Genomic DNA, 18,585 nt, shown 5'->3' on the forward strand with positions numbered 1-18,585 from the left:
TCTAGGCGTTAGCAGTGGATGTGGAGCAACACTGCAGCGCTATGCAGTGTAGAGATAACGTACTGATTCTAATCCCTCACCCTAACACATACGTAATATCGGAGGAGGGGGGAATTATAATGCGTCAGTCACCAGGCTCATTCATCCATCATCACACATACACTAAATGCATTAGCCTCAGAGTCTATCATAGCACATGGCGGGGCAGCCATGCACGCCTTTATCGTGCCCTTATGGAACCTTCCTGATCCTCCAAATGGACCAATCAGAACTGGAGAAGGACCTGAGCATGTGACTCCCGATCCCCAATGGGAGATCGTCTCCTGAGCATGCTTAGTGGAACGAAGGAAGAACTTAGACTCTGGAGTATTTTGCTGCTGGACAGGCTGCATTGCCATAACTGGACCAGAGGTGGCAGCAGCAGCAACTAAACCCATGATGCTGGTGTGGGCAAAACATCGGGATTGTGGAGTTTGCTGAGCAGGCTCCACTGCGGCCGGAGGTGAATGGGAGACCGCAGATGGCAAGGCTCAGGATTCCCGCTGTGCAGTGCCCGGAACCCGACGCCTAACACTGTTCATGTCTTTGTCAGTGGGAAAACTTACAAAATTAGCAAGGGATCAGGGCCGGCGTTTGTACCAGGCATCTGCAGCCCATTTATGAAGTGCCCAGAGGGTGTACAGCAGTGAATAATGCTGTGCATTGCTCTGTAGTCTGGAGTGTCTGTCTCGCAAAGCCTCTTGAGCCCCCCTGTCTCTCCCTGCAGTCAGGTTGAGAGTGAGGGGAGGGGCTGATTACAGCACAGTGACAGCCAGGAAGGTGCCTGAAGCTCTGTCTCCTCCTGAGTCCTGATCATGGCTGCTCCTAGCACCGTCCTCAGAATGGATATGCCTAAGTGAAGCCACAGAACCTGGTAAGAGCAGCAATAACAGGTCAGAGAGCAGTGATTTACTCACTGTGGTGCCAGAGCTCTGTGCTGATCGCTGCAGGATCAAGATTCACAGACACATACAGCAGCGATCAGCATCGGCTCTGTCCACAGTCACTAAATCACTGCTTGTAATGTGACAGGCCAACCTCCTGTCACTACTGTCTGGATGACACAAGGCAGGGATATTGTCTGCTGAATCAGGGGATTTATTATATAGAAATAAATGAATTCCCATGTGAAATAATAAGGGTAAATCATACACATATATAGTACAGGAGGGTATAGGAATCAGCATTTTTGGTGCATTTTTTTGCAGTCAAAGCCTCTGTCTTAGCAGTAAAAATGTGGTGCTAGCAGGTACGCAGGATGCAGTGACGAGTCGCGAGACGGCCTGGTGCTTTTTATAATAATGTTTATAGGACTGGAGCTAACTTCCCTGAGTCCCGGCCTGATCAACAAAAGGGGTAACAAGGGTTGCCCTTGCAGGGGCTCTATACAAGCAAACACAAACGGGGTAGAACACGACTACATCCGGCAATAGCCGGTCACTATAGGGCCGTGGTATGGCCAACTACGGGTCCTTAATTATATAGTCAACTTAGCCGTCCAGACGTCCCTCGCCGTTCGGGATGGTGGTCTTTCGGCGCAGCAGTCGCTGGGCCCAGTTGCTGAAGCGTAGACGAAGATGACACGGGAGCACCACAGGCCCCGGCGGAGTCTTTGGACAGTTGGGCCGTAGCCCCCGGACTGGGGCAAGCGGCAGTGATGTGGTGTGGTGAAGGGCAGGCCACCTGCGCAGCTAACAGCCGCCGCGGGGAATCCACGGCAAGCAGAGGCTCGGCCCCTGCCACGGTCTGGAGCGGGACATTGGTGGCCGCCGACGGCACTGTACTTGCCGTGGCCACTGGTGAGGGCAGGGCGGCTACGGGTAGTGAGGGACAGGCAGCAGCCGCGGGCTGAGGTGAGGCAGCTGTGGCTGTGGGCGACCGCGGGTAGGCCGCAGTGGCCGCGGGCTGAGGTGAGGCAGCGGCCGTGGGCTGGACTGGGGCCGCAGTGGCCGCGGGCTGGAGCGGGGAAGCAAGTCCCAGATGTTCGTCTTGGTGCCGTCCCTCTGGAGTCCTCAGTGAGCGTCTTCCCTGGCACTGGTAAGTCGCTCTAGCTCTCGGTCGCTCCCACTGTCTCCTGATGCCTCTGTCCCGGTCTGCTGACTCATCGTCCTGGGGATTCCCTGCCCCCTTTATACTGGTCCCTCCCCCAGCCCATCTGTCTGTCACAACGGTCCATCCCCGAATTCTGTCCCCCGGGAATCGTTTCCTCCGGAACCTAGATGACGGCTCCCTTGGTTCCGGCCCGGACTCTCGACGGGGGACGTTCCTCCCACAAAAACACTGCTTTCAAAACACCCATTTTTTTAGGGTATGTGCAGACGATCCGGAAATGGCAGCACTTTGGAAGCAGCGGACATGTGCTCCATCTAAAGTGCTGCCATCTGTTGAACGCAGGTGATTCCGCGTGTGGTCACTGAACCGTGCGGAATCACTGCACCCAATACATCGTAGGGGTGAGATTTCTCTTGCGGAGACTTGCATCTATGCAAGATAAAATGACATGCTGAGGTCTGGAGGGTCGTGCTGCCTGTCCGTCTCCATGGGTGAGGTGCGGGCGTATGTGCACGCATAGTGGACATGGAATTTCTAGAAATCCCCTCCACTGTGCTTTAACATCTGGCCTGTTGGATGCTGTGGATGTACGCAGCATCCAGAGTTTACTGATTGTGGACACATACCCTTAGAGCTTTTGCTGTTTTTTTGGTATAGTATTCATTTTGTCTACAGTACCTGTTTAATAAAGTTAGTTTTAATCACCAAAAACACAGCGAAAAACAGTGTTGCGACATTTGCAGCTTTTCTAAAACTTTTTCATTGCTTTCTACGATGAAAAAAAATTGCTGAAAGAAGTGACACGCTGCAGATTTAAAAAATGCTGCAGTTGTGAAATTCAGTCAGGAGAAAATAAAAGGGTGTGCAGGAGATCTCTGAAAATCTCAATCTTTGCTTGTGCTATAAAATGCTGTAAACTTCTTATTTGCAGAAGAAAAAGCTGCAGAAATTCTGCATATGAACATGGCCAAGAGCGGCTTTTTAAAGTGCCCACAAAGCATATGAGATTTCCAAAATCTCCTGCATGCGCTTGTTTTTTTTCTGACTGAATTTCTGAACTGTAGCTCTTTTTAAATCTGCAGCGTGTCACTTCTTTCAGTGTGTTTTCACCTGTAGAAAGCAATGAAAGAATAAAAAAAGAAAGCTGCAGATATTGCAACGGCATTTTTCGCTGCAATTTTTTAAGTGGTTTTGGTGAATTAAACTATTAAGTGTCGTTTACATGTTTAGTATTTGGTCAGTATTTCACATCAGGATTTGTAATGCAGAAACAGCAGTGGAACAATCAGAGGAAAAGTATAGTAGAAACATGTCACCACTTCTGAATTTCTCACCCTCCTGGTTTTGACTTGCACATACTGATGTGAAATACTGACCGAATACTCAACGTGTGAACGTGGCCTTAAACATACTGTAGACAAAGCAAACATCCTCACTTTAAAAAAAGCTGAAAAAAGTGTAAAGAACAACGAACAAGCTGAAAATCAGGTGTTTTGAACGCAACATTTTTACCGCCAATAGAACAGGTTTTGGCTACTGAAAAAAATGCATGTGAATATAGCCATAGCATTTCAGAGTAAGACTATCTGTGGTGTTACATAGGACTGCAGGTGACATCTACTATATTATCTGTTCTCAAAGAGTTATCACTGCTATCTCTGGTGTTACATAGGATGAGGTCACAGTCATGTGACTGGTCACGTGAGCCGGGGAGGGCTTCTGTTCTGCGGTGTGCTGTGCATAGATGGAATTGTATGGCAATCGGTACACAGCCCCTTCTGAAATGACAGGTGGGCGTGGTGGCTGATTCGCAGTGCTGAAAAACTGCAATCTCGGCCGGGATAGCGGGTGGGAGTGTCAAAATCGGGACTGTCCCGCTGGATCCAGGACAGTTGGGAGCCCTGCTGTGTTATCTGCAGTGTTAAAAAAAAAAATTAAGAGGGGGTTGGGGGACAACTCTTTGTCTTGGGGCTTGGGCCTCCCAATCTTTTCTGACCCTAGCAATGCTCCTGTGTAATGCTAATAGTGGCAGACCCGTTGGCTGATATAAGGCCCCTGAATATGGAGGCCACAGTGCCAGCACAGGCCCCTCTGCCACCTGTATCCACATCCTGCTCATGCAATGTAACCTAAATGTATGATTTTACAATGTTAGCATTTGGGGCCCCACTTTAAACTTTTGCCTAGGGCCCCACTTTGTCTAAAACCGGCCCTGCAAGGGATCAAATAATTATTTCCTTCACAGTATGTCTGATTAATTGTACACTGCAGCACTTTTTATGAATTATTGATTATCACATTGTGTCTATGATTTATGCTTGAGATTGTGATATAGCATAGAATTGTTACAATTGCCACTAAAAACCTAAGTAATTTGGTTGCCATAAAAACCATGTAATGGCACTTTTGGATTGCTTGAAAAAGGTCCACATTTTGGTCCGAAATGTTGCACATGGGCCATTAAACTGCACGTGAATCTCTACTTACTCGATTGCATCATTTAGGGGTTTAAAGTGCCGGGAGCGGTGCGGGACTGCTCCTTGCACTGAGTGTCAACTGTCACAAGCAGCTGACACTGGGTGACGATCATGCACGCACAGCTTTTGTGTGCGCAAAATCGCCTGGACGTATCCATCTGTCCCAGGTTGGTAAATACTAGGCCACAGAGATGTATGGATACAGTAGGCATGGGAAGTATTCAGACCCCTTTAAATTTTTCACTCTTAGTTTCATTGCAGCCATTTGGCAAATTCAAAAAATTTCTTTTTTTTCCTCATTAATGTACACTAGGGTGACCGCAAAAAATCGATGTCGGAATTTTGTCCGTCTGGACCCCACAAAACGATTCCCCTTTCCAGATATTGAGATAGCCAAAATTTGAGCTCGATCAAACGACGTTAACCCGTGCCGTTCGTCGCTCAAAGTTTGAAAAAATCCAAATTGAGGTATTTTAAGATTTAGGTATTTTGCATAGTCTGTTAGACTATAAAGAATGTGACAACAACATTGCAGAAATAGCCCTGACCAAATTTTCGAACCATTTGTGGTATTTGAATGCAGAGTTGGTGGGATTATCGTTTTTTTTGATCCCACCATTACAGACAATGAAAAGTTGTTAATGGCTAATAAATTGCTCAGTAGCACAGATGAACCATCAGAGCACGCTAGGGTTGTAAATCCAAAAGTTAGGAAAGAAAAATTAAAAGAGGTAGGAAGTAACCGACTTTAACGACCTTCTGACAAAAGATGAAGAACAAAAGCAATATGTCCTGCAAGTTGTAAGCAAATGCCGAGCATTATATTCTGACGTTTCAAAAACTACTTTAACAAAAGCTCTAGAATAGATTAGATAACTATGTAAAATTATCAACTCATGTAGGTTAGTGTGCTCTGATGGTTCATCTGTGCTACTGAGCAATTTATTAGCCATTAACAACTTTTCATTGTCTGTAATGGTGGGATCAAAAAACGATAATCCCACCAACTCTGCATTCAAATACCACAAATGGTTCTAAAATTTGGTCAGGGCTATTTCTGCAATGTTGTTGTCACATTCTTTTTAGTCTAACAGACTATGCAAAATACCTAAATCTTAAAATACCTCAATTTGGATTTTTTCAAACTTTGAGCGACGAGCGGCACGGGTTAACGTTGTTTGATCGAGCTCAAATTTTGGCTCTCTCAACATCTGGAAAGGGGAATCGTTTTGTGGGGTCCAGACTAACAAGATTCTGACATTTTCCCCCCCCCATATGAGATCCGGTCACCCTAATGTACACACTGCACCCCATCTTGAATGAAAAACAACAGAAATGTAAAAGTTTTTGCAAATGTATTAAAAAAAATAAAATATCACATGGTTATAAGTATTCAGGCCATTTGCTCAGTATCAAGTAGAAGCACCCTTTTGAGCTAGTACAGTCATGAGTCTTCTTGGGAATGATGCAACAGATTTTTTCACACCTTGATTTGGGGATCCTCTGTCATTCTTCCTTGCAGATCCTCTCCAGTTCCATCAGGTTGGATGGTGAACGTTGGTGGACAGCCATTTTCAGGTCTCCCCAGAGATGCTCAATTGGGTTTAGGTCAGGGCTTTGGCTGGGCCAGTCAAGAATGCTCACAGAGTTGTTCTGAAGCCACTCCTTTGTTATTTTAACTGTATGCTTAGGGTCATTGTCTTGTTGGAAAGTGAACCTTCGGCCAAGTCTGAGGTCCAGAGCACTCTGGAAGAGGTTTTCATCCAGGATATCTCTGTACTTGGCTGCATTCATGTTTCCTTCAAGTGCAACCAGTAGTGCTGTCCCTGCAACTGGAAAACACCCCATAGCATGATGCTGCTACCACCATGTTTCACTATTGGGATTTTATTGGGAAGGTGATGAGAATTGCCTGGTTTTCTCCACACATACCGCTTAGAATTATCACCAAAATATTCTATCTTCGTCTCATCAGACCAGAGAATCTTATTTCTCATAGTCCTTCATGTGTTTTTTTAGCAAACTCTATGCAGGTTTTGATATGTCTGGCACTGAGGAGAGGCTTCCGTCAGGCCACTCTGCCATAAAGGCCTTACTGGTGGAGGGCCGCAGTGATAGTTGACTTTGTGGAGCTTTCCCCCATCTCCCTTCTGCATCTGTGGAGCTCAGCCACAGTGATCTTGGGGTTCTTTTTTACTAGTGGTGATTGAGTACACTTGTTGCTCGGGTTTTCCGGAGCATGCTCGGGTGACCTCCGAGCATTTTGGCATGCTCGGAGATTTAGTTTTTGTCGAAGTAGCTGCAAGACAGCCTGAATACATGTGGGGATTCCCTAAGAAACAGGCATTCCTCACATGTATTCAGCCTGTTCAGCAGCCACAAATCAAGCAGCTGTGTCGACACAAACTAAAACTACGAGCATGCCAAAATACTTGGAGGACACCCGAGCATGCTCAGAAAAACCCGAGCAATGAGTATACTCGCTCATGACTATTCTTTACCTCTCTCACCATGGCTCATCTCCCACGATTGATCAGTTTGGCTGGATGGCCAGGTCTAGGAAGACTTCTAGTGGTCCCAAACTTATTCCATTTAAGGATTATGGAGGCCATTGTGCTCTTAGGAATCTTGAGTACTGCTGAAATTCTTTTGTAACCTTGGCCAAATGTGTGCCTTGCCACAATTCTGTCTCTGAGCTCCTTGGCCAGTTCCTTTGACCTCATGATTCTCATTTGGTCTGACATGCACTGTAAGCTGAGAGGTCTTATATAGACAGGTGTGTGCTTTTCCAAATCAATCCTATCAGTTTAATTAATCGCAGCTGGACTCCAATGAAGGAGTAGAACCATCTCAAGGAGGATCACAAGGAAATGGACAGCATGTGACTTAAATATGAGTGTCTGGGCAAAGGATCTGAATACTTATGACAATGTGATAGTTCAGTTTTTCTTTTTTAATAAATTTGCAAAAAATTCTACATTTCTGTTTTTTTCAGTCAAGATGGGGTGCAGAGTGTACATTAAAGAGAAAAAAATGAACTTTTTTGAATTTACCAAATGGATGCATTGAAACAAAGAGTGAAAACTTTAAAGGGGTTTGAATACTTTCTGTACCCACTGTAGATCTAAGGTGGTAAAGGGGTTAATGCTCAAATCTGCAGCAGCTCTGCTCCTCACCGCCACTTGCCCGATCTTTGTTGCATCTTCTGATCTCTGATGCTTATACTGAAATCCCCAGGCCTCTAAGGGTATGTGCACACGTTGCAGATTTTGATGCGGATCTGCAGCGGATTTTGCTGTCGGATTTGCATCAAATTCGCAGTGTAGTGCACAGGCAATGTTAGTCTATGATAAATGAAGAACTGCTGTGCACATGAATTGTAAAAATCCGCACAGCTGCTTTTTTTCCGCAGTATGTCAATTCTTTTTGCGGTTCAGCAGCAGCATTTTCCAGTCTCTCTCTCTCTTCCACAACCACGAGGGAGAAGATGCACATGTATATTTAGATCTGTACAATCTACAGGGTAGGATTTTTACCTTTACCAAAAACCCTATTTATTACTTGTGAATGAATGCCTTATAACAAATAAATATTATAACATTTCATGCTAAATAGGTTTTACAGTTTACCATAAACATTTGATGTTGAACAAAAATCAACTAATGCCAAAATAAATCATGTAGTCATACAGCTATTTTTTTTAACCAGGAGTGAAAAGTTTCTATTTCTTATGCCCCCGTCACACACAGCGATCTCGCTACCGAGATCGCTGATGAGTCACAAGTTTTGTGACGCAACAGCGATCTCACCAGCGAGATCGCTGTGTGTGACTCCTATCAGCGTCCGGCCCCCCTGCCTGGTATCGCTGATCGTGCTGGAATGGCCAGGACATTTTGTTGGTCGCTGGTCTCCCACTGGACAGCATGCATCGCTGCGTGTGACAGGCAGGAGACCAGCGATCAGCGAGCAGAAGCTTGTAACCAAGGTAAACAGCGGGTTTCTAAGCGCCCACGGCGCTTAGAAACCCTCTGTGTACCTTAGTTACCAGCGCGCTGATGCAGGGAGCTAATAACCAAGGTAAACATCGGGTTTCTTAACGCTGTGCGGCACTTAGAAACCCGCTGTTTACCTTGGTTACCAGCTCCCTGCATCAGCGCGCTGGTAACTAAGGTACACAGTGACGCCAGGGCTCGTCGTCGCTGGTGCTGATCGCTGTTGAAGCTGCCTGTTTGGCAGCTCAACAGCGATCATGTAGCGACACACCAGCGATCCTGACAAGTTGATATCGTTGTCGGGATCGCTGGTGAGTCGCTATGTGTGACGGGGCCCTTATTATTCGCACACATTGGCTGTAGGAGACCAATTATCCTATAATGCCCCTAAATTGCTCTTTGATTGTAGTGCAGAATACCTGGAGATCTGAGTCTCTTGTTCTTTTTTTTGTAGAAAGAGAAGCTGTAAAGAAATGCAAGTGTCTATGTGAGCGTTCAAGCATAACAATCTGGAAAAGGCATCTTTTTGCAGCACTTCCCAAACTTTGCCTAAGCTAATTCTTTATCTTTTGTCATTAAGTTGGAAAATGATAATCTTCAAGAGAAAAAAAAATTGTGGTGGATGATTTTCTTCCAAAGAGACAAACAGAAGTGCAGTGAAGCACCAACACACCTACCTCCATATGCCTTTGTGTACCATGTGCAAAGGACTTATCCATAGTTTTTTTGAGGACTGAGTGTCCCCAAAAACATGGCGACATATATGATTTTGATCAGATTCATAGATCAAAATAAAACATTAAAGTGTGTATGTCCATGAAAAATGCAGACAACACATTGCTGGTGTTCTAGTTGTACCCATGTGCTGTCTGTTTTCCTCTCACTGATTTATTGAAGACATCTGTGCCGACCCTTGCTGCTGCAGGGACTTGAAACAAAACAACAGTTCCTTAGAAAAGCTAGGGTCCTTAGGCACACAGGATCCTGTTCATGATGCCAGGAAAGAGGCTGTGCCACCCTGGCAGGGCCACTGCAGTAATGGTACTGGTGCATGGCGGTTCCGAGTGATGGTATCTGGCCGGGTTCGTGCACCAGTCTTTGTCATTTGTGGGGGTTAATAATAAAATGATAAAAAGGTTTGTGACGCCAGTTGGGATGTCCGGCCTGGTATGGCCGGGCACTGATAGGGGTCCCTGGGAGTTAGGTGGTGTTGGACAGTGCCATATGATTAACCCCTTCCCAACTAGGGCTGGCTCCCAGGGGAGTTGGAGGAGAAATGGTGCAGCAGAGAATAATCAGTGTTAGGCCGGGATCACACTTGCAAGAAACTCGCATGAGTCTCGCATCTCAATACTCGGCACTGCCGCCGACACTTGGGACCGGAATGTGCGGCTGCATGTATTTCTATGCAGCCGCACACTCTGGTCCCGAGTGTTGGTGACAGTGTTGGGTATTGAGATGCGAGACTCATGCGAGTTTCTCACAAGTGTGACCCTGGCCTTAAGGGCCCTTTACACATAGTGATATTGCTAGCGATATCGCTAAAGCGTCACTGATTTTGTGACGCAGCAGTGCTATGACTAGCGATATCGCTACTTGTGATACTCACCTCTGACCGGCTCCCCCGCTATCGCTGATCGCGCGAGATCGACCTGGTCCATTTCTCGTTGTCAGCTTCCTGCTGGCACCGATGAGCGAGCCATGGACACAGGCGGAAGACAGTCACCCTTGCCGCGTCTGACAGGTGAGTACGACCGCCGACCGCTGCTGCATCGCTAGTGAGATCTGCCTGTTTGGCAGCTCACTAGCGACCATTTAGCGATGCACCTGTGGCGCCCCTGAGGGTTCAGTCACCACAGAGGTACTGCACCTCCTCCTGAGGTGTGGTGCCCCACCATCCAGGTAATGTGGAGACACCTGACCACAGTCCAACACCTGCACCCCACACCACAAAGTAGTGTAGAAAAGCACCTTCGGCGGCTCCCTGCTTGGAACACGAAACGTGCTGGGAGGTGGGTGGAGTGGAGATTACATAAAAGAGTGGGAAGAGTTGAATCAGCAGTTCAGTCGTTCAGTCATTCAGTCAGTGAGTGAGGATGTAGAAGGACAGAGAGGGAGACAGAGAAGATCCCCGGGAGAGGGATGGAAGAAGGGAGTGCTGCAGCAGGCCACAGTGATCTGGGTCTGCTGGCACAGGAAAGAGACAGAGAAAGGAAGCTTGATTCTCCATTGGGAAGAAGGATTAGCATGGAACGTAAGGAGAATAGGAGGACTAAGGATCAGGGTTGGAAGAGAGAACCCTTCCCAAGTCCACAACGCAAGGCTGGGGTCCAGTCCCCGAGGTTGTATGGATACTAATGGTCCTGCAGCAGACACCGGAGGAATAGAAGTAGTGACCACTTTATTCCCACACAAGACTGGGGGGCACAACAGCAACGATAGTGAGCCGGGACTAGGTAGTAAGGAGTTCCCGAAGCAGGCTACAGCTGTCTGCCGTACAAGTAGAGTTCATAGGAACATCTGAAAGGAGGAACTCCAGTGTAACTCAGTACTTGGAGTACTTCATTCAAGGGAGCTATAAGAGGAGACGTTCAGAAAAGGCACATATGTTGGCGGAGTGTTGGAAAGGAGTACTTCATCTTGCCTGGAAGTTGGCTGAGCTCCTGACCTGGAGGACACAGCACAGATGCGGGCACCTGTACCTGCAACAGAGTGTGAGTAAAGCTTTGGAACTACATGCCCTGGTGTCCTCCACTTATTCCTGCGCCAACACGCCCAGCACTGCTACACCCATTGCGCCTGACACTACACCATCTAAGTGTCACTTCACCTACTCTGCCCTGGGACTACAGCCCTGCCTGTGGAGGGATATAACATCATTGCTGCACCACACCATCTGACCCAGAGGATCTGTCTGCAGTGTCGGCTTACATCTACATTGCCGAACACCACAGGTGGCGTCACGAATCACTTATAAACTTTCCCCTTTTTACAATGGGTGCCCAGGGCCACGGGCCGGGTCCCAGCTGCCGTGACATCTCCCATTGAAACTCATCGGGCCCAGTACCGCGTACCCCACAGCTCTGGGAGGGCGACCCAACTTGGCGTCATTAACAGGATGGCGAAGCCCGGTGCCTCCGGGTTCTGTGTGCCTACGATTTATTGGACTTAAAAATTTGTGGAAATGTGCAAAAGACCCAATTTGATAGACTGTAAAATGAATGCTAAAAATGGCTGCCAGCGCAGAGAAGAAGAGCGTGACAACATGGGTGGTCCTAAGAAAAGACCACAAACTGTCCTGGGCCTCCCCTGTCTGGACTTCTATGCCACAGCAACATGGCCCACCTCCCGAGGGGTTCGTATACTGGCTTGGTATGGAGGAGTAGGAAGAAGATGCCGCCCCCAGAAGGAGGAGCGGGGGCCGGTGGCAGGAAAAGAGGCCAGACAGGAAGAAGAAGGAGAGAACGCCATGATGGAAGGAGCACAGAGGCCAGGAGAAAATGGCGGGGAAAAGCCATCCTCCGCCAGGCAACACCCGCTGAGCATCCAGCCGCTGCGACACCCTTTACAGCGCCTGCCACCACCTCCAGGCCGGTGCTGTCACTGGATGCAGCCTGCCAGGAGAAGGTACATGAGGGTTCTGGAGGCTGTGGGACAGGAGCTGAGTCCCAGCCCGGATCTGGCGCGGCCGCGCAGGCTTTTACCGGCATGCCCCCGTCCTGTGCCGACACAGATACAGCTACCGGCCGTTCATCAACCCACTCCAGGGGTTGCGGCTGCCATCATTCGCCACCCGGTACCTAAGCAGGAGTCAGAACATGACCGGGAAGCACCAGGTATGGTCGCCGCCCCTGCCATGATCCTTGTACTAGGAGCCATGCCTGTGGACAGAAATGGTACAGTGATTACCCAGACCATGAGTGGTGGCACCCAAATGGCATCCAGCCCACAACAACCGGCCGTAGTACCGCCAACTGTGATACCACTTAGGATCGCAGAGCAGCATCTATCGGTACCGTCTACAGCCCTTGCTGACTTGTTGGCAGCAGAAAAATCACCTGCAACAGCTGATGTGCAGTCCATACCGTTAGCAATGACAATCGCTGCCATTCCACCTGAGGCAGTAGCAACCCATCCCTCACCTGGAGAGAGGGAATACCTGCAATTTGTAGACCGCCAGCAACAGGATGAAGACACCCAGAGCATCTTCCCTGGAAGCAGCCCAAGCAACCAGCTTCCAGAACCCCAGGAGGGGACAAGTAGCCATAATGTTTGCTTAAACTAACTGCTACCCTGGAGGGTATTTGCACCTTTGTGCCTGTTTTTCTATTTTGTTTGGTTTGTTCATCATGCTTTTGTTTTTCCAGTTGTTGCCCAGTTGATTTGGCAGTGTTGTTTTTCATATTGGAACTGTGGAGATCATGGACGCTGAATGATCCGGAACTGTCATGTAAATAGTTTGCACCTCTTTAGGTGCCCTCTCTTGGTTTTACATAGCCCTTTTATGGATAAGAACCACCTCATTGTGGAGCACGGCTCCTACCAAAAGGACACTGCAAGAGATCCTGGCTGAGAGCGGTGTCCAGCACTTACAAGAATTATTGAAGTTTTGATGTGAAGTATTTTATAATGTGCCTTATGAAAGTATTAATAGAGAATAGCTGTTATATAGGATCTAGTTAATAGCAATGACTAATAGGAATGTTTTAATTAAGAAATGTGAATAAAGATGAAGATTTGAAAAATGCAGGTGATGAACCAGGCATCAACGGTTGTCACTTAGGGATAATAAAAGAAGGTAGAAAATGTGAAAGAAGAAGTGATGAGTGATAATGCTTGAAATAGCACTTTGAACTAGGAACTGTAGTAAGATATAGTTAGTTAAAATTGTTTGCAACGTTCAAGAGTCAGTGCCTCCCACATTGGGATGATTAGATAAGAACTGCTTATTAGTATTATAAAATTTTTGTATGTTCCTGTATTTGTCAACTTCTGTTTTCTTGCAGCCCACGGACATGCTGTGTTTTTAACGGGGGGGTATGTGGCGCCCCTGAGGGTTCAGTCGCCACAGAAGTACTGCACCTCCTCCTGAGGTGTGGTGTCCCACCATCCAGGTAAGGTGGAGACACCTGACCACACTCCAACACCTGCACCCCACACCACAAAGTAGTGTAGCAAAGCACCTTCGGCGGCTCCCTGCTTGGAGTGTAGCATAGCACCCCTTGGTGGCTCCCTGCTTGGAACACGAAACGTGCTGGGAGGTGGGTGGAGCGGAGTTTACATAAAAGAGCGGGAAGAGTTGAGTCAGCAGTTCAGTCGTTCAGTCATTCAGTCAGTGAGTGAGGATGTAGAAGGACAGAGAGGGAGACAGAGAAGATCCCCAGGAGAGGGATGGAAGAAGGAAGTGCTGCAGCAGACCACAGTGATCTGGGTCTGCTGGCACAGGAAAGAGACAGAGAAAGGAAGCTTGATTCTCCATTGGGAAGAAGGATTAGCACGGAACGTAAGGAGAATAGGAGGACTAAGGATCAGGGTTGGAAGAGAGAACCCTTTCCAAGTCCACAACGCAAGGCTGGGGGTCCAGTCCCCGAGGTTGTATGGATACTAATGGTCCTGCAGCAGACACCGGAGGAATGGAAGTAGTGACCACTTTATTCCCACACAAGACTGGGGGGCACAGCAGCAACGATAGTCAGCTGGGACTAGGTAGTAAGGAGTCCCCGAAGCAGGCTACAGCTGTCTGCCGTACAAGTAGAGTTCATAGGAACATCTGACAGGAGGAACTCCAGTGTAACTCCGTACTAGGAGTACTTCATTCATGGGCGCTATAAGAGGAGACGTTCAGAAAAGGCACATATGTTGGCGGAGTGTTGGAAAGGAGTACTTCATCTTGCCTGGAAGTTGGCTGAGCTTCTGACCCGGAGGACACGGCACGGATGCGGGCACCTGTACCTGCAACAGAGTGTGAGTAAAGCTTTGGAACTACATGCCCTGGTGTCCTCCACTTATTCCTGCGCCAACACGCCCAGCACTGCTACACCCATTGCGCCTGACACTACACCATCTAAGTGTCACTTCACCTACTCTGCCCTCGGACTACAGTCCTGCCTGTGGAGGGCTATAACATCATTGCTGCACCACACCATCTGTCCCAGAGGATCTGTCTGCAGCGTCGGCTTACATCTACATTGCCGAACACCACAGGTGGCGTCACAAATCACTTATAAACTTTCCCCTTTTTACAATGGGCACCCAGGGCCACGGGCCGGGTCCCAGCTGCCGTGACATCTCCCATTGAAGCTCATTGGGCCCGGTACCGAGTACCCCACAGTCCTGGGAGGGCGACCCACACCAGCGATCCTGACTGGGTCATATCGTGGTCGGGATCGCTGGTGCATCACTAAATGTAACGGGGCCTTTAGACAGGGAAATGATCAGTTTTTATCTTTTACTGCAGCTCTGCAAAACAGTTCCAAAAACTTCCATACAGTTCACAAACAGAGTGTTGGCCAGACCTGCCTGGTGAGGGTTCAGTTTCTTTTCTGTGAGGTTGTGTAGCCTTCCTGCTGCCAAATTAGGGTTTGTTTCCACATTCAGTATTTGCTGCAGATTGGACACTGCGTACAGCCACAGAATCCAATCCTCAGCGGCCAAATGTTACAGTATAGTGAATGAGATTTTATGAAATCCCATCTCCACTATGTGTTCAAAGACGCAGGTCGCAGACCTGCCTATACGTACTTGCGGCGTCTTTATAGACCGCATCATGTCTATTTAACTTGCGGAGATGCACAGTCTCCACATGAGAAATATCACAGTCTATGTATAAGATGCGATGATTCTGCATGGTTCAATGAACACATGCGGAATCACCGCGCGTGCAAAGCCGGCAGCGCTTTGAATGGAGCTACTGTAATGGACCGTGGAAACATACCCTTATACTTCTGGTAAATGTTTCTTTGTATCCCCAGGGGTCCTTGGTAAAGAGTTACTTGATCGTGATCCCTTCTAGCGAGCAGGCAATGTCAATCCTGTCAGAACATTTACTTCTTCTTACAACATTGTCCTCGAATCCCTGAAGTTGCTGAACTCCTGGGCAAAAGTTCTCTTCTGCTAGTTATATAAAGACTGAGCAGACTCACAGTTTGGCCGGAGTCACACTAAACATATGAAATATCTGTCCGAGTCTCCATGCCAAGAGTCACAGGAGTGTAATGCGAGTGTCGTGCCAGTACAATCCGATCTTTCACACCTAGTATCCGAATGCAATGCGATTGCTATCTAATTGCAATTCGATTTTTAACATGAGCTTTTACATACAGCAATTCAATATGTCATTATAACATAGTAACATAGTTAGCACGGCCAAAAGAAGACATTTGTCCATCCAGTTCAGCCTACATTCCTTCAGAATAAATCCCTAGATCTACGCCCTTCTAAAGAACCTAATAACTGTAAGATACAATATTGTTACGCTCCAGGAAGAAATCCAGGACTTTCTTGAACACCTCGACAGAGTTCGCCATCACCACCTCCTCAGGCAGGGAATTCCAGATTCAGGCTTTAGGCATCATCAGTGACTTGGCACGCCTCAGTGCACGTGCTCCACACTCCATTGCCAGCGTCTATAGCGGCGTTCGTGGCAGCGACGCCGCGCGCTCAGAGGGCCTAGAGAGACTCTAACCCCGTGTCCTTGGGGTAGAGTCTGTGGCCGCTTCCTGTGCGCGCTTTAGCCGGGCTCTGTGAGCTAAACAGGCCCCGGCATTTATGTTCAGCGGTAGTGCAGCTCTGTGAGTTAACAGAGTTCGCTCCTGTTCACACGGGGTGACGTAACCCACGTGTGACCTTTCCACACCGCTTTATACTTCCGCCATTACCTAGCAGCAGTATACCACCTCTGCACGGTGGACCCCGGGCTGCAAACGCACCTACTATTATTTTATAATTTGGTGCGTTCTGCCAGCCCTAACAGTTATGGGCCCAAATAATGCTCCATATATAATGGGCTCCATTTCTAATGCTCCAGTGTATAAAGGGCCCCGTAAATGCTGCTCCAGTGTCTGATTTCCCCCATTTGGAATGCTCCAATATATGATGGGCCTCATGGATGATGCTCCAGTGTATGATGGGCCCAAATAATGCTCCATATATAATCTGCCCCATTTAGAATGCTCCAGTATATGATGGGCCCCATTAATGCTCCATATACACTCACTGGCCACTTTATTAGGTACACCTGTCCAACTGTGTGTTAAGACTTAATTTCTAATCAGCCAATCACATGGCGGCAACTCAGTGCATTTAGGCATGTAGACATGGTCAAGACAATCTCCTGCAGTTCAAACCGAGCATCAGTATGGGGAAGAAAGGTGATTTGAGTGCCTTTGAACGTGGCATGATTGTTGGTGCCAGAAGGGCTGGTCTGAGAATTTCAGAAACTGCTGATCTACTGGGATTTTCACGCACAACCATCTCTAGGGTTTACAGAGAATGGTCCGAAAAAGAAAAAAAATCCAGTGAGCGGCAGTTCTGTGGCCGGAAATGCCATGTTGATGCCAGAGGTCAGAGGAGAATGGGCAGACTGGTTCGAGCTGATAGAAAGGCAACAGTGACTCAAATTGCCACCCGTTACAACCAAGGTAGGCAGAAGAGCATCTCTGAACGCACAGTGCGTCGAACTTTGAGGCAGATGGGCTACAGCAGCAGAAGACCACACTGGGTACCACTCCTCTCAGCTAAGAACAGGAAACTGAGGCTAAAATTTGCACAAGCTCATCGAAATTGGACAGTAGAAGATTGGAAAAACGTTGCCTGGTCTGATGAGTCTCGATTTCTGCTGCGACATTCGGATGGTAGGGTCAGAATTTGGCGTAAACAACATGAAAGCATGGATCCATCCTGCCTTGTATCAACGGTTCAGGCTGGTGGTGGTGGTGTCATGGTGTGGGGAATTTTTTCTGGGCACTCTTTGGGCCCCTTGGTACCAATTGAGCATCGTTGCAACGCCACAGCCTACCTGAGTATTGTTGCTGACCATGTCCATCCCTTTATGACCACAATGTACCCAACATCTGATGGCTACTTTCAGCAGGATAATGCGCCATGTCATAAAGCTCGAATCATCTCAGATTGGTTTCTTGAACATGACAATGAGTTTACTGTACTCAAATGGCCTCCTCAGTCACCAGATCTCAATCCAATAGAGCATCTTTGGGATGTGGTGGAACGGGAGATTCGCATCAGGGATGTGCAGCCGACAAATCTGCGCCAACTGTGTGATGCCATCATGTCAATATGGTCCAAAATCTCTGAGGAATGCTTCCAGCACCTTGTTGAATCTCTGCCACGAAGAATTGAGGCAGTTCTGAAGGCAAAAGGGGGTCCAACCCCTTACTAGCATGGTGTACCTAATAAAGTGGCCAGTGAGTGTATAATGGGCTCTATTTCTAAGGCTCCAGTGTATAATGTGCCCCGTAAATGCTGCTCCAGTGTCTGATGTCCCCCATTTGTAATGCTCCAGTATATGATGGGCCTCATCGATGATGCTCCAGTGTATGATGGGCCCTAATAAGGCTCCATATATAATGGGCTCTATTTCTAAGGCTCCAGGGTATAATGGGCCTCGTAAACGCTGCTCCAGTGTCTGATGTCCCCGATTTTGAATGCTCCAGTATATGATGGGCCTCATGGATGATGCTCCAGTGTATGATGGGCCATAATAATGCTCCATATATAATGGGCTCCATTTCTAATGCTCCAGTGTATAATGGGCCCCGTAAATGCTGCTCCAGTGTCTGATGTCCCCCATTTGGAATTCTCCAGTATATGATGGGGCCCCATTTTTAAAGAACCCAGGCATGGTATGTGAAAAGAGCTCCATGGAGTAATCTGAAGCATGTGCTGCTGCATCCTTCACTTTTGGTGTGGGTGAAGGACACAAGGAAAGGGATTACTCCTGACCAGAAGCCTGCACTGACGATTCAGTGCTTGCATTTTTTGGAAACTTCAGAAGAGGAGGCGATAGA

General features: G+C 47.8%; 1 long non-coding RNA gene across 1 annotated transcript in view; it reads left to right on the forward strand.

Moving 5' to 3' along the window:
- Positions 1-803: 803 nt before the first annotated feature.
- Positions 804-18,585, forward strand: part of LOC141055719 (uncharacterized) — a 161,318-nt gene continuing 143,536 nt past the window's right edge. The window contains exon 1 of the long non-coding RNA XR_012221519.1: positions 804-913. This is a non-coding gene — a long non-coding RNA (uncharacterized lncRNA). The remainder of the gene's footprint in view (positions 914-18,585) is intronic.

The sequence above is a fragment of the Dendrobates tinctorius genome, unplaced genomic scaffold, assembly GCF_039654945.1.
Source record: "Dendrobates tinctorius isolate UK_male_01 unplaced genomic scaffold, ASM3965494v1 ptg000191l, whole genome shotgun sequence".
NCBI lineage: Eukaryota > Metazoa > Chordata > Amphibia > Anura > Dendrobatidae > Dendrobates > Dendrobates tinctorius.